Source organism: Heterocephalus glaber, unplaced genomic scaffold (genome assembly GCF_053883595.1).
Source record: "Heterocephalus glaber isolate CG9 unplaced genomic scaffold, H.glaber_assembly_v1.0 deba00001538, whole genome shotgun sequence".
Taxonomy (NCBI): Eukaryota; Metazoa; Chordata; class Mammalia; order Rodentia; family Bathyergidae; genus Heterocephalus; species Heterocephalus glaber.
In genome coordinates this window covers 4,592,533-4,609,948 of record NW_028258333.1, presented here as the reverse complement: position 1 = coordinate 4,609,948, position 17,416 = coordinate 4,592,533, and the positions used below count along the sequence as shown (strand labels likewise).

At 43.2% G+C, this 17,416-nt stretch overlaps 1 long non-coding RNA gene across 1 annotated transcript in view; it reads right to left on the bottom strand.

The window, feature by feature from the left end:
- LOC147824468 (uncharacterized) overlaps positions 1–17,416 on the bottom strand; it is a 54,718-nt gene that overhangs the window by 35,278 nt on the left and 2,024 nt on the right. The gene's annotated exons all lie outside the window — the stretch shown is intronic.

Genomic DNA, 17,416 nt, shown 5'->3' with positions numbered 1-17,416 from the left:
TGATACTCCAAGGTCATCATAACTCACGAGTCACAATAAATGAAAAGACTGAGGTTGGACTAAGGAAAATTGCCAAAGTCACACAGCCAGTAATTGGTAGCATTGGTTTCCACCCACAGCACATTGTCTTTCCACCCAGACACCAGCAAGGAGGACCCACAAAGTGAGCCCTCTCCCCCTCGCCCTTCAGCTGATTCTCTAAGCTACTCCACACATTGGTTATACAGTTTGAGTCCCTATAATGCAAATATTTGAAATCAAAACCTTTTTAAGTGCTTATATAATTACATGGTAGTCAAGATTTCAGATGTCATAGGACTGGGAATATAGTTCAATAGATAATGTGCTTAGCATACTCAGGGCCCTCGGTTCAATACCCAGCACCAAAATAATTCCAGATTTTGGAGACTTTCAGATTTTGGATCAGGAATGCTCAACAGTTAAGTTTATATACAAATACTCCAAAATCTGAGGAACTCACAAAGCTGAAACCCTTTTCATCCCAAGCATTTCAGATAAAGCGCACTCAACCTGCATTCTGTTAAATGTGGTATTGCACACGAACTTGCAAGACTGGGCACCTAAGGAAGAGTACACATCAAACCTCTAATCCTTTCTCACTGCTTTCAGGTATAACATTATATAAAGGGTTGAATGGTAGACTCTCATGTTAGTTACCTTTGTGTCACTGTGGCCAAAATACCTAAGACAATAAACTTAAAGGTGGAAGATTTATTTTGGCTCATAGTTGCATAGGTTTCAGTCCATGGTCATTTGGTTCTGTTGCTTCCCGACCTAGCAAGGCAGAAACCAAGGTGGAAAGGCATGGTGCAGGAACACTCCTCACCTCACAGTAGTCAGAAAGCAAAGAAGGCAGAGCAGGGACAAGCAATCCCATTCCACATCAAACCCCAGTGACCCACCTCTTAAAAACCCGTGCAACTATGAACTCATCAGGGCATTCTTTTTTTTTATGAGGTTAGTGCCCTCATGATTCAGTAGCCCCACTTCTGAACACAATGCCTTTTGGGAGCTATTTTTTCATTCAAACCATTACATCCCTCAAATAGGTGTCTGAATCCTAAGCCCCAGGATTTGTAAATGTGACCTTTTTTAAACAAAGGATGTTTGCAGAAAATTAAGCTAATAATCTCAACATGAAATCATCCTGGATGTGTAGGGTAGGTTTAAAATCCTAACACAGTGTCCTTATAAGAAGAAGGCAGAAAGAGATTTAATTTAGTGATACAGGGACGAAATCAGGTGAAGATGGAGGCAGAGATTGGATTTCCACTGCCAAAGCTGGGGAACGCCTGCAGCCACCCAGAGCTGGAAGAGGCAGGGAATATCTGTGCCCTGGAACCTTGGGTGGGAATGTCCCACTGCTTGCACCTTGATTTTGGACCTCAGATCCCTGAAACTGTGAGGGAATACATTCCTGCTGTCTGTTCTTAGTCTTTTAACCACTCAGTTTGTAGTACCTCATCATGACAGCCCTAGGAAACTAATCTATACTGAAATTACCAGTCTTTCATTTTTTTAAACTATCATCTAAAAATCTGTACTGACACCAAGAGCCTTATACTAAAGGCTAAATAAAGCCTTACACTAAAGGTAAAGGGTAAAGAAAACTTACAGTGAAGCCATTTGGCTTTGGATCAGGAAATCAAGGTTTGAAATGTTATTCTTATAATATTCAGAAATTTTAAGAATATACAGTCAGAAAATTTTATATATATATATATATATATGTATATATATATGTGAATGACAGGCTCAGCCTGGTGAATCACACTTGTAATCCCAGCACTCCTTGGGCAGGGAGGCTGAGGCAGGAGGATCCCAAGTTCTGCCTAGTGTGGACAATTTAGCAAGACCCTGTCTTAAAACATTTTTTAAAAATTTTTCAAAAGGCAAAAAAAAAAAAATCTGCAAAAGACAAAAAGTAGGACAGTTCATTAGCCACTTTGTTCTCAAGAAAAAAAAAGAAAATGTCATTTCATGCAAAATATTTTGCTGTGAATAGATAGAATTATTTAGGGATGAGGATTATGTATGCTATTCCTGTAGTATCCTAATTACCTTTTCTTTATGCATGTAGCATTAAAGAGAGAAAATGAAAAAGAATCTACACAAAGAGCTTAGATTTCACCCACAAATCTGTGTCGTAGCCTGCAATCTGTCAGAAAAGCCTGCAAATGCCCCCGCCGCATTTTTTGGTATAAACACTTTTTATTTTGAGCCTTTCTCTTTCTCTTATGCTAATAAGAAATCTTTAAAACAAGCATGAGCTAAAACAGAAGATAAGCGGTAAAGCAGACTTCTCTTAAATGCTCTACATGATCCCCGCTCTGGCCTCATTTTGAATCATTCTCAGCAAACTCTGCAACAAGCTGTCGCCCTCCAGAAGGAGCTGAGCTGGGCCTCTCCAGAGCTCGCCTAAGCTTACCTGGGAGCGAAGGAAAAGCCCAGGATGCAGACTGAAGTGGGAAGGGGATACATGGCCCTGGGAGTGCTGGTCACAGAGCAGGGGACCCAGGCATGGTGGAGCCTGAGTGTGAGTCCTGAGCTCATCAGTGAACAGCGCGAACCTAGGCAAGTTACTTTTTATTAAACCAACAACTTAAAATTGTGCATTTAAAAAATTGTTATTTATACTGGCCTGACTGCAGTCCATACTGATTGCATTCATCGTGGGACCTGACACATGTACAGGACACATCCTAATCATTTCTACATCCCCTTCCCCTCCCCTCCACCCCCTCCCTCCATCTCTTGGGAAAAATGTGAATTTTTACCGTGTACAATGTGATGCTTTGATATACGCAAGCACTGTGGAATGACAAATCCAGCTATTTAACAAACGCATTATCTCACATGCTTATCTTTTTTGGGGGGTGAGAAAACTTTAAATCTACTCTTCTGGCAATTTTCAAATACACAGTATGTTGTCATTAACTCTTTCCACTATGATGTACGATTGATCTCTTCAACTTATTCTTCCTGACTAACTGAAGTTCTATGTCCTTTGACTAATGCCCCCTCCATCCTCACCTTCAGCCTCTAGGGGCCACCATTTTGTTCTCGCATTCTATGGATCTGAGGTTTTGTTTTGTTGTACCTCATGTGTGCTAGGTGAGCTCTCTACCACTGAACTACATCATCTAGCCCTCTTTTTTATTTTGAGACACAGTCTCAGCTGGCTTTGAACTTACAATCCTCCTGCCTCAGCCTCTCAAGTAGCTGGGATTACAGGTGTGTGCCTGGCTGAGTTTGACTTTTTACACTGACACGTAGGCGAGGTCATACTGTCTTTGTTGTTCTGTGTTTCTTGTTTTGAGCCAGGGTCTCACTATGTAGTTCAGACTGCCCTTGAACTCACTGTAGCCCAGGCTACCCTCAAACTTGCAGCAATCCTCTTCCCTCGGCCTCCCAAACTCTGAGATTACAGATGCGCGCCACCACGCCCAGCCATATTTATCTTTCTGTGCCCAATGCATTTCATTTAACATAATGCCCTCAGGACTCATCCATGCTGTTGCTAATGACAGGGTTTCCTTCCTTTTAAAGGCTGAATAGTATTCCATTGTGTGTATATATACCACGGTCAGTGGACACTCAGGTTGATTCTTCTTGGTCAGCGTGACTAGTGTTGCAATAGACATGGGAGTCCAGCTGTCTCTTCATTATGCTGATTTGATGCCCTTTGGATTTGCTACAATCCAGCAGTCCCACTATTGGAAGTATGGTAGTTCTGTTTTTGAGGAACTTCCATACCTGGAGACAAGCAGCTTGAGCCTCTCTGAGTCCTAGCTTCCTCGTTTGTAAAATGAGGATTAATAGTGTCCATTGCACAAAGTTTTGAAATCCGCGTTGCTAAATCCTGCAGGCAGTTCTCCTTATCCTACTCAGCTTACTAGTACTCTTGGCCACTTTCTCCTGTTGCCGTTAAAGTAACCACTGTCTCCTCCTATTCCTGCAACTCCCCTAGCATGTGCCCTCTTCCTAGGTATGGGTGCTACACTGAGATTTGGTCCTTGGACCTCATATTTTCTCACCCCCTTGATCTCACCCAGCCCATCCTCTCCCCCATCACCTTCCTGCTGAAGACTCCTGAATCGAAACCCAGCCTCATCTCTGAGCTGCGGACTACACAGTCCGCTCAGCCCTTTCTACAGCATACCCACCTGCTGTCTGCTGGACATCACATCTACTGGACCATCCACTCCCAACTCTTGATTCCCTTCTCCAGACCAGCGTGGCTCCTCTTCCCACACTGCCTGTGTCAGAAGATGGTTCCCTTAGCTTGGGCTCAGGTTTTGGCTTCAGCTTCTTTCCTTGTTCTTACCTCATATCAAATCCATCAGCAAACATTGCCATTATAACTTCAGAGAACACCCAAAATCCACCATTTCTCCCTCCTCTGGGTTTATCTGGGGACTTCAAACCACACCCTTCCCCTCCTAGCCTGTTGCAGTACCTTCTCTCCGTCCCCCTGGCTTCTACCCTGTGTCCTCCCCACCCATTTCCCACTCAGCCAACAGAGTAACTCCTTAAAGACTGAAGTCCAAATATCCCCTGGTCAACATACAGTGGCTCCCTCATTTCACTCAGACTCCCAGGACCTGATCCCTTACCACTCTTCCCTTGCCAGTCCCTTCTCACCCCCAAGGCTGGGCTGTTGCCTCTGTTTCCAAAGCAGACAGATACCCACTCCACAAAGCAGCCTCTCTGGGACTCCTTGTCACCCCATCCCCATGCAAAATTACATTTCTTCATCTACTTGGTCTTATACATGTGTCTGCTTGTTATCTGTCTCCCTACTAAAGTGCAAACTCCATGAAAGCAAAGGCTTTGATTGCTGTATCCTTAGTGTCTGGAATTCTGTTTGATACATTCATAACTAATAAACAATTGAATGAATGAATGTATGAACAAATGAATGAATGAGGCAATGCATGGAAAGTATAGGACATAGCACATCATCAATAGGCACTATACCTGCTGATGTGCTTGTTCTTTTTTTAGGAATTATTATTTGTCCAGGAATTTTATGCCCTCTGCTTCTCTCCTGGCCCTTTAAGGTTTTTTTAGCCTTCCTACTGTTATGCTCAATCTTCTCCACTGGGATCCTGAGAACAGCAAGAAGAAAGTAACAGTGACTACCATGGCAAGAAGAATGTCTGCAGCTAGCTCTCCTCTGTTATTACCAAGTTTGTTTCTGCCAGATATGCACCTAATGATGGTGATGAAATGACATGGCCTTCAAGAATCATCAAGTGCCCTGGATGTGGCTTTTTGGACAGCCTCAACACAAATAACATGTTCTGTGATTTTTTTTTTTTACACAGTCTAGTTCTGTAGTCCAGGCTGGCCTGGGACTCACTGTGTATCCTAAAATTGTCCTTCTGTCTCAGCCTCCTGAGTATCAGTATTATAGGTGTACTCTCACACCTGTCCTGTGATTTTTATGTACCAACTCTCTTAAGTCATTTTTCTTGTCTCTGAGACATAATACTTGACACCCAAAACTTAAAGGAAGGGGGAAGTTTATTTTCACTCATGTTTCAGTCCATAGTCAGCTGGCTCCAAGCCAGAATGGCATGGCAAGTGGGCCTGGTGGAGGAAAAGCTACTCACATCATGACAGCCACTCATGTCATGGCAGCCAAGAAGCAGAGAGAAGGGAGAAACTGGAGAGGGAGATATACCTTCCAGGACATGTCTCAGCGACCACTTCTTCTGGCCTAGCCCCATGTCCTAACAGCAAACAGCTACACCACCCCTATAATCCAATTATCTTCCAAAGGTCCCATGTCTAATTGCATGAGGCTCTGGGGGACATCCAGATATAAACTTTAACACTCCACTCCTAACTCCCAAAATTCTCATGGACATCTCATTATGCAAAATGTATATAGTCCATCACTAAGAGGTGGCAAAGACCTCATAGTTCCAGCATTACTGAAAAGTCCAAGTCCGAAGTCTCTACAGAGACTTAAGGCAAACTCTTAGCTGTGAGCCCCTGTAAAAATCAAAAAGAAATTTAAACACTGCCAACATACAACAGCACTGGGTAAACATTCTCATTCCAAAAAAGAGAAACAGGTGGTTAGAAAGAAATCAGACCAAAACAAGACTGAAATCCAGCAGGGCAACCATTAAATCCTTTAGGTTTATGGGCAGCACTTCAGGCAAGTCATGACAAAGAGATATTAAATCCAAAGGACTTGGGCCTTTGCCTCTATAGCACTGACTACAGCATCCCTCATAGATTCCAAGTTTCTGGTTTCTCTAACTTTCTAGGGTCTCTACTGCACTTTTGGCTTCACTCTCACAGCTTAATCCACTGCCCTTTCAGGGACACATTGCTTGGCCTCCCAGATCTTCTTCTGAAATCTGGGTAGAAGCCTTCCTGACCCTATTCTTGCATTCTGCATGCTATGTGCCTATAAAACCAGCACCATGTGGATGACACCAAGGTCCGCCACCAGTTTGAATAGTAGCCAGGCCCTGTTGTACCATGGCTGCAGAGGTCTCCAAGAGCCTGGATGGCTGTCTCAACCCCCCTCCCTGAGAGAATAAGATAATAAGAAGAGAGAGTTATTTTGGCTCAGTCTCAGCATAGTAGGCTAGCTCCAGAGGAAGACATCATGGCATAGGTCATGGTAGAGGAATAGCTGCTCAACTCATGGCAGAGAGAGAAGGGAAGACCTGAGAAGGGAGTCATTCCTTTCTAGGTTATGCCTCCAGTGATCCACTTCTTCTAACCAGTCCCACCTCTGAAGAGCAAGTCAGCCATTTCATCCTCATAATCCAGTGAATTTCCAAAGGTCCCCCAGAGTCCAGTCACCTCCAAAGGTCTCACCTTTGAGCATATGAAGCTCTTGGGGAACATCTACACATAAACCATAACACCAGTCAAAACTTTGATATTTCTGTCTCCTTTATACCCCCTCAGACTGACTCTGAAAATTAGCCCCCCAATTTTTTTTTTCGTTCAGGAAACAACATATTTAGTAGGTATTACTCTGTTTTGGACATTGTATAAAGTTAAATATATTGAATTTTGTGAAACCAAGGTAAACTCTGGGAAAAGCAAATGAACTGATAGGGTTATTTGCACTAGAAACTGGGACATAAATCTAACTTGTTATTGATCTACACGTTTTTTGAGCTTTGCACTACATGTTCTGCATGGACACATAGAGGAGTGAGCACACACTCAGCACATTTTTGCAAACACACTTTACAAGAACTTAGTAGAGTCCTTGGGCATCATTGGAACAAGAGCAAGATGCTCTTTTTCTGGGATGGGGCTGTCAGCAGTTGGCTCCCTGGGGCTGGTAGGCAGCCAAGCCAGACTGAGATAAGGCTGTCAGCAGACAATGTTCATGGTCACCAAGTAGGTGCAGACAGCCCTGGCAACTGCAGCTGACCTGGCCAGAGCCAAGCTCAAGCCAAATGCCCACCTGTGGCCCCAGTACTGGGAGGGACCTGGAAAGTTACTAAGCCAAAGGCCAACACAGCTGGGTCTCAGTCCAAGACTAGTTGAGCCCCTGTCCACTGAAGGGCAAAACACTCTTTTGGAGACAGCTTGGCAGGATTCTTAGACAGAAGGAGACCAAATCACTGACTCGGGGAAACCAGACCCTCTCTGGAGGGACTAAGCCTTTTAAGGCTTGACTGGAACATTCTTGGGTGGGGCATTTCACTGAAAAACAAACAACTTAACAGTTTGTCTCCATCCAAAACAAGTCTCCCTGTGAGCAGCCCACCATTGCCTCCTCCTGGAGTCTGGACAAACCTGAAGGCGTCTCATGAAGCTCCAGTCTTTGCCTTGGCTATGAGGATCTCTCTCTCTCTCTCTCTCTCTCTCTCTCTCTCTCTCTCTCTCTCTCTCTCTCCTCTCTCTCTCTCTCTCCTCTCTCTCCTCTCTCTCTCTCTCTCTCTCTCTCTCCTCTCTCTCCTCTCTCTCCTCTCTCTCTCTCCTCTCTCTTTCTTTTTTGGTACAGGGGATTGAAGTCAGGACCTTGTGCTTGCAAGGCAGGCAGTGGAACCACTGACCTAAATCCCGGGCCCTATGAGGATTTCTTTTGCCTAATTCCTGGCCTTTTGGGGAGCCTCACCCGACTGCCCATTCCAGCCCGCATGCAGTCCTACCTCAAGCCATCTGGGAGCTTCCCTCCTGAGCATCTGTACCTCTGTCCACCTCAGAGACTAAAGAGGGATAAAGAGTCCAGAAGTTGAGAGAACTACCTTTGGAATCAGAAGCCTAAAATCCTGTGCTACCATTTTCAGCCATGTGGATGAACAGGCCTGCTTAATGAATGAATGAATGACTGTGGGTACTTTCCTACATTTCCATTTCCTGGGAACAAGGTAGTAGGATCCAAGGGCTGTGCCCTCTCTCTTTCTCCCCCCCCCCCCACGGCCAGAGAAGGAGTGCATCTGAGTTCAATTTCCCGTGGGATAAGGCACAACCGAGGTCTCCCATGGCCACATAGCTGGCCTTTTGCCACCTTCCTCTAGACAGCCAGCTCCTAGGCTTAGTATGCTGGGCAAGGTGAATCCAAGATACTTATTTCTTTGGGCAAGGCTACCCTTCCTCTATAAAAACAGAGATCCTGGGTGGGTCCCTCTTGTAAAACATGAAAAAGCCCATGATAGGTGCAGTGGTGTCTCATCCTAAAAACATCTCAGTGTTAGAAGCAGAGGGAACAGGATTTTGAAGACTCAGTTGGAAAAATAGAATGTAAATTATCTCACTGATATTTTTATGTTGATTATATGATAATGGTATTTTGGAGTATTTGGTTAACATTAAAATTAACTCCATCTGTTTCCTTTTTCATGAAGCTACTTGGCTAAATCTATGCATTTCCTAATCCCTAGAACCTGACAATATCACCTTATATGGCAAAAGGCTCAACTTTTTTCTTTTCTTTTCCTTTTCCTTTTCCTTTTGAGATGAGGTTGTTGGGGACTAGGCTACTTAAATTCAGATCTCAGTTTCCAGGCTTTTGATGTTGTTTTTGGTACCGGGGATTGAACTCGGACCTTGCAAGGCAGCCACGGCCCCACTGAGCTACATCCCTGGCCAGTTTCCAGGTTATCTTGCCTCAGAACAGTGAAGTATGTGAAGGCCGCATGCCCCTGGCTATGAGTGGAATGTGGAGAACCCAACACTGCTGAGGCAAGACAGCCTCTGCTGAGAACAGTTGTCCATATACAGGTATTTGGGTGTAGAGAAAATCTGGCTCCTCATGAACTTAATCCTTATCCACCCATTCTCTATAGTTGTGGGTCCATGAGACATGTGCTCCCCCCACCCATGCTTCTCACTGGCTAATAAAAGCAAGTCAACCTCAGAGTTTTATTCCAGTTTGTCCACTAGGCAGATTTCCTCCCAGCCCCGCTTTGTATCTTGAAAACTGTTTCTGTCTCTTTTTTATTCCTTGTCCTTCCTCCCAAAAGGTGGCTGCAGCTCTCCATACATAGTCTCACTATTTAGTTCAAATTGGCCTTGAACTCACTATGTAGCCCAGGCTGGCTTCAAACTCATGGCAATCCTCTTGCCTCAGCCTCCCAAGTGCTGGGATTACAGGCATGTGCCACCATGTCGGCATCATCATTTTTGCAATGGAAAAAGTTGAAATTCTCTAGGAACTCCCTGTCAGGACCTCAATATTGCTGACAGGCTAGACATGACCTTGAGTTGTCTTCTGTTGGAGGAGTCCATTTGCAGTTGTAACTGAAAAAGTTGGGCCTTGTTATACAGAATCATCTTTTTGTTTGCTTGTTTGTTTGACTGGGTTGGTGGATGGTTTTTGTTCTTCTGACACAAGGTCCCATTACGTAGTCTAGGCTGGACTCAAATTCAAGATCCTCTTGCCTTAGCCTCCCAAGTTTTGGGATCGCAGGAGTGCACCACCTTGCCTGGCTTAGACAGAGCATCTCTGAGAAACTGCACATCGGGGATGGTGTGAATGGGTTACCCAGCCAAGGTGGGTGGGACTTCTCAGCTGCTGCTCTCTGGGGTACACAGTCACTGTGGACAACAGGACCTGATCCTCTGACTGATCTGATTGAACCAGGGCAGGCACTCGCCCCAAGCTGAGGTACTCAAGGGCCCTTTTGTTAAAATACAGACCTGGGAACCAAAGCAACCTAATAAGAGCTAAGATCAGAGGCTATATACCTGGACCAGAAAGGCAGAGGATCCCGGAGTGGAGAGAGAGGGAAAAGGAAAGATTAAGTCACAAAGAGAATCCTGATGATACTTCAGTCCCTGGTTCTCATCTCTTCCTATTGGACATACCTACGTCTTCATAGTAAATCCCTCTTTCTAGCTTAGAGTGCGGAATAGTCTGCTTTCTGTTCCTATAATGAAACCCGAGGCCAAGTAACCTATAGAGAAAAGAAGTTCATTTCGAGTCATAGTTCTGATCCAAGATTGAGGGCCCACATCTGACGAGGCCTTCTTGTCAACAGAGTCCCAAGGTGGTGCAGGCATCACATGGCAAGTCAGGGAGCATATGTGTCTCTCCAGACATTCCAACTTCTTATAAAGCCACTGGCATCCAACCACAGGGCTCTGCCCTGAGGACTTTATCAAATCCTACTGCCCTGTGAAAGGCCCCACCTTTTATCTTCTTAATTCCTCACAATGAAGCTTTAACTCTAACTTGGGTTTCGGAGGGCACAAACCACACCAGCTGCCTTAAGCTGATGTCCCTTTCATTCAGCCAGAGACACCTACCTTCTCATGACTTGGTTGGGAGACGTGAATGTAAGAGAAGCAGAGTTTGAGAAAGTGCCGCCAAGGCAGACCCATCACTGCTGCACCATGTTCCTGACTCCTGCAGCCTGCAGAAACCTTCACTCCTGCTGTCTCTACTCCCATGCCTGTGTGCATGCCCCGGGCCTCAGCTAGCCATCACTTACTTCACTTTTGAGAAGCCACAAATATGTCTGCTCCTTCTCCAGGAATCATTTGCTTTTGCCTGTGCCTTTTTTAGAGGAATCTAAGCAAGCACTGTACCACTAAGCTACATCCCCAGCCCTTTTATTTTGTGTGACAGGTGCCCAGGCTGGCCTTGAACCTGAGATCCTCCTGCTTCTGCCTCCTGAAGAGCTAGGATTACAGGCATACATCAGTTTCTGGGTCTGTCTGTCTTGCTTTCTTTGGTGTTTTGAGACAGGGTCTCACTAGGTAGTTCAAGTTGGCCTTGAAATCACTATGTAGATCAGGCTGGCCTTAAACATGCAGCTTCTCAAACATGCAGACTCTCCTGCCTCAGCCTCCGGAGTGCTGGGGTTGCAGGGATGCACCACCACACCTGGCTCCTGTGTCTTTTAAAACTAAAGCACAGGGCATACCATTGGATTGAGTCACCTCTAAATTATTTGAAGTTGAGTTGGAATGTGTAGCTCAGTGACAGAGTACTTGCTTAATATCTCAGTTACTTTCTCATTGCTGAGGTTAAATACCCAACACCCACAAGTTAAAGAAGCAAAGGTTTATTTTAGCTCACAGTTTGCAGAGGTTCAGCCCATAGTCGGCTGGCTCCAAGGAAGGGTGGCATGGCAGGGGGCCACTGCAGAGGAGAAAGGGCTCATGGCAAAGCAGGCTGGAATCAGCCATTCTCAGGGGAGCAGGAGGGTGACCCACCTCTTCCCACTGGGTTTCACCTCCCCACATCACACCCAGCTATAAACCCATCAGCAGACTAATCCACTTTCACACACCCAAGACCCAGTCATGAAGCCCCACCTACGAGAGCATGAGGCTTTGAGGGACATCTGGATAGGAACCATAACACAGCATGACCAAGGGCCTGGGTTTGATCCCCAGCACCACAAAAAGCAGATACAATTACTGGAAGACTTGCTCTTTTGTGTCTTTGAATGTCTCACAATCCATACAACTCTACTGATTGCTCCCCTAAGTACATCCAGCCTGGACACTTCATGTAATTGCTGCAGTGTAGCTTTCATTTCTAAACAACATGGAGTGTAGCTTTCCTTGCAAACTAAACCCAACCAGAGGCAGTACAAGGAGGTGGTTTGGATCTAAACTCGCTGTTCCTGATCTCCTTATCTATAAAATGAGGGTGATGATAAATAATTCCTACCTTAGGGAGTCATGAGGATTGCATCAATAATGCATGTGATATGCATAACATTTTTCCTGACCCGGAAAACACTCAGACCACGAAGGGTTACTAATAATGATACAACGGGTGGTGCAGTTTTATACTCCAATCTCCCCCATCCTCACTGGCCTGTCACCAGCTACCTACGTGTTAAATATGCAATTCCTAGTCTCATTCCAGCTACTTCCATGGAGTTCTGTGCTCATCCAACCTCTTGCTTGTTCTCAGCCTCTTGCTTGGTTCTTGCTGTTACCCACCTGCCCTGGACGGGCTGTGGGATTCTCCACAGGGACCTCCACAGAGCTCACAGTCTCGTGAGTAGGGAAGGACTAGTGTCCGCATACAGAATATGTAGCTCATATGGCCACAGGCTCTTTGTACAACCTGCATCCAAGCCTCCTGGAGTGCTTGGGCAAACACAATCCTCAGGACACATCTCTACCTAGAGCGGGTCTCATAAGCTCTGGGTGAGGACTGGGACTCTACCTTCTAAGCATACTAATTTTAAGATGCCCTGGCTTGATGGTTAATAGCTTTATGAATATCAATGTTGGAGAACCAAGTTTACTGCTTATTAGTTGTGAGACCTTAGACAATATGCTGAATGTTGTATTTAATACACACACACACACACAATGCACACACACAGACTGAATAATAGCAAATTCATAAGGTTATTTTGAGGATTAAATAAAATAATGACACTGTATTTATTCTATGACCTTATATATAGCCTATATTAGTTCTGGTACCTCACAGAATTTCTGGGAATTTTCTACATAAACTCATGTGATCTGTGAATGAAGAATTAGGGTTTTTTTTTTCCAGTATGTTTGCCTTTTATTTCTTTTACATGCTTGACTGCATTGGCTAGGACCACCACTACTGTGATGAAGAACGGCTGTGAGAAGGTACATCCTGCATTGTCCCCAAACTTAGGGGGATCGTGTTCATTCTGTTGAACTATAATATACCTAACATCTTGTCCCATGCCTGGCATGCAGTAGCGCCCAAAAGAGGTTGCTGAATTAAACAAAGTTAGATCTATATAAAGATAAAAATGACATTGGTTTCATTGGTACCTCACTCAACCACTGCATCTATTATAAAAACCTATAATTAGTAAAGGGATACGACATTGAAATTAAAATTAAATTAGAAACTTTTTTTCCAGTACTGAGAGTTGAATCCAGGGCCTTCACAATGAGCCACATACCCCCTGCCCCTTTTTTTGGTACCAGGGATTGAACTTAGGGACCTTGAGCTTGTGAGGCAGGCAGCAGAACCACTGAGCTAAATCCCTAGCCCTGCCCTGCCCTTTTTGAGCCAAAGTCCTGCTAAGTCACTAAATATCCAGGGTAGGCTAGAAATCATAATTCTCCTGCCGCCACCTCCCTGAGTACTAGGACTGCAGGGCTGTACCACAGCACCCAGCTAGAAGCATTTTCAAGGGTATGACTCCTCTAATGGAGTTGGGAATGTAGGGATAAGCTATGTACTTAATGGGAAGCTGACACTGCACTACTTGCTTGTCTGATAAGTTGGTACCAAATCAGTAACCCTAAAAAGAGAAAACAGATCTAATTAAAATGCAGTGACAAGTCAAAGAACCATTGCTTGTCTTCCTTGTCTCTAGGATAGAAAGTGTGAGAAAGAGAATTGATTTTTAGATATTATCAAAATGCAAAAGAGGTCCAGTCAGTTTTAACTGTGTGATGGAAAAAATAACATACTTAGTGCCTTAGTGATTAAACTTTTAAACATAAAAATCTTAAGTAAAACTCAAGAGATGTAATAGTATTTAAAATAGTTGCCACCTCAAGAAATTCAATGTTTGGTGGTAGATATCAGACTTACACACTAGAAATAGAAACTAATGTGATCTCTACTCTTTTTGCCAAAATATAAAATGGAAAAGAAATTATCAAAAGGAGCTAAATTTACACAGATAATCTTTTTGAAAGACACAGTATTTCAAAAGAGCTTTTAAAAATTTAGCACACCTTAGACAGCAAGCAAGAATAAGAATGTAAGATTTATAAAATATGTTTAATTACAGCCATTTTATGTTATGTTCACCCTTTAAATAAAACAAGCAGACTTTAAAGAAAGAGTGGGAAAAGGACAATAAAAAGGTAGCTACATTTTGATTTCTGTTTCATCTCTCTGTTCACAAAGAATTGCCAGACCTAAGGTTTGCAGAGTCAGGATGAATTACATATACACTAACATTTTACATGTCACCAAGTAGCAAATCATCAACTGCTCACCTTTGTAAAATACCTTACTTCCAAATTCCTGAGAGTTAATTAGTGGTGGTGGTGGTGTTTTTGAGTAGCATTAACAGAATTTATCCAAAAAGTTATTTTTGTGGTTTAGGCCTTTTTTAAGAGGTAGAGTTAATATTCAACCAATATAAAATAGCATCAGGTTACATAATTGACCTGGGAATGGTCTCTCCAAACATTTTATTGACTAGCAATTATAGCGAAATAAAAGTTTATAAGGCATATATAGAGCTGTGCTTTGATTGAAGCTGCCTCAATCTTTCCTTCAGAATAAGAAGGTAATAAACAAGCAAAACACTTGTACAATTTTTTCTGTCTGCTATCCACAATTTTCCATTGGATTCAGTTTAGTTTTTTCTTAACATGGAAAACACAAAGCTTTCCAAAGCCAAAATCAGATAATAAGGTATATTCAGAGAAATCTTTCTTCCACTGTGTTCTCATCCTGCTTTCAAAGATAAATATTTAATAAATTCTGAGCCTGTCTTTCTCATGTGTCTTTCCACAAATATCAACAAATTCACATGTGTACGCTGGCCATGCAGTTTCCAGCTCTCCCTTTGTCCCCAAAAGAGCACGCCATTTTACAGTCTGGCACATTGCTTTTTCACTAGAATATTTTGCACATCACTCCAAGTCAGAAATTTTCCCTGTTCTTTTTTTTTTTTGGTCCTGGGGATTGAACTTGGAACCTTGCGCCTGCAAGGCAGGTGGCAGAACCACTGAGCTAAATCCCCGTCCCTTTCCCTATTCTTTATACATCAAACAGCTGGAAGCATCTGTGTGATCCCTTTAAAACATTATCAAAGAAGTCATTAAAAGTGAGAACTGTAACTCTTGGCAGAGTAGCTCTGCTTATCTATATCACATTTCAATTTTGGGATAATTTTCCTGTGTGTCTCATCTCCTGCTTTGCTGACAGCACAAAAAACTGATTCTGATCATTTGCCCAGGGAAACCAGAGCTAGGTTTTGGGCTGGAACAATCCAGACATGGCAAAAGTAAAATTTACAGTCGAGGAGAAGGAAACAGTTTCTCTTTTTGATAATACCTGGACAGAAATCATGACTTCACCGAAAGGATGTTGTTTATCCAACATAAATAAGTTGGTAGAACTGAAGACGTTCCCTTACCACGCTCCCAATGAACCATGGAGCAAGGGGGCACTAGGCCCAGATGCAGACCAAAAGGCTCGAGTTTACGCAGAATGTACTGTACTGCAGGGGACTTGTGACTCATTTGAAAGCTAGACACCACTCTCTGGGACTAAGTCTTCCATCGAAATTGTTAAATAAATGGGTAAATATGTGATATGGGATAATACGTGACATGGGATAATTATGTGACCAATGTAAATAACCCTGTAAGATTAAGCTTATACCAGTTTGCACCGCATCTGCTTCCAAGCCATGCATGTCACCACCAACACAATCTGATGTCACCAGGCCCCTCGGGTCAGGAAGCATTCTAGAACTGGATAATCTTATGGATAGTTTATTCTGTCCTTTGCAGCAGATGTCCCATGGGTCACCTTAAGCTTATTCATTTAAGATCAATTCCAGAAAAAAAAAAAAGGTAAATAAGAAATGTACATAACATTTACTTTTTTTTTGCATTATCTTCTTGCAAAAATTGGGATTAACGATAACTTTGGGCACTAAAATGATATTGCCAGTCATTTATAAAACTTACACAAAAAGGCGATTCTTCTATGCTCTTCAATGGTACCTTGTTTTTCCAGTGTTTTTTATATTTCAAAAAACTTTTTTCTTTATAAACTTACATATGCTTATTATGTTAAATATCAAAAATAGTCTAACTTATTTTCTTCTAGCATTTCTTCCTACATGTACATCTATGTCTGAGGACAGAGCCTGTAAATCTCATAACGATCTTTGGCCAAAAGTATTCTGATAAAAGACTTTTTAATGGAAGATAAAGGCAGAAGATGGTGGCACACACCTGTAATCCTAGCACTTGGGAGGATGAGACAGGAGGGTCATTGTGAGTTCAAGGCCCGCCTGGGCTACATAGTGAGTTCAAAGCCAGCCTGAACTACATAGGGAGACCCTGTCTCAAACAAACAAATAAATAAGCAAAAGATAGAAGCTGTATCTTTCAAAAGACAACCTGCTCTGCACCCAAGTAATTGTGAGATCACTTCTTGCTTTCTGGGTGATTTAGAAAACTTCCTTCTCATAATAATCACGTATTCTGGACTTATCTTTTCAAACAACTACTAAGTATTAAAAAGACAGAGTGGCAAAAACCCCCTATCAAATCTGTGATCTGATTTTGTCTCATTAAAATGTCTCATTCACTTCCATGTTTCCTTGGTGTTGTTGAAATTCATAGTGCTACAGCTGAGTGAGCCCAAAATAGTCCAGGTTCTTGTGTATAACAAGGAAAGAACTGCCAAGCATATACCTGGTAGTATGTAGTAAGTTTATTGAAGATCATGGAGCATCAGGAATAAGCAGAAAGGTGAAGGGGACAAGAAAAAAAGGGGCTCAATAACTCAGGCTTCCAGTATTATAGGGTCAGATGCCACAGATCCAAGGAGCCATCCACCATCCACTGTCTCTCTCTCTCTCCCTCTGATGTCAGCAGTCTGCTCACCTCCTAAACTTAATCCTGGATCATCACTGGGGTGCTGCGTGGTTTATGGTTGAATGGAGAGAAGGGAAGTGGCTCACACAACTTCCCTGTCTTAGGATTATGGAAGCTGGACAACCATTAGGGTGGTGTGGGGCTTACAGTTGGAAGAAAGAAGGGAAGGGAATAACTTAGCTCCTTTGGTTTTTGTTTTGTTTTGTTTTGTTTTGTTTTTTTGGTACCAGGGATCGAATTCAGGACCTTGAGCTTGCCAGGCAGGTTCGGCACCACTGAGCTAAATCCCACCCCTTGGCTCCTTTGTTTCTAACTGTACTAACAGTGCTCTGAAATCTGAAAAGTGTTCTTTTCCTTAATT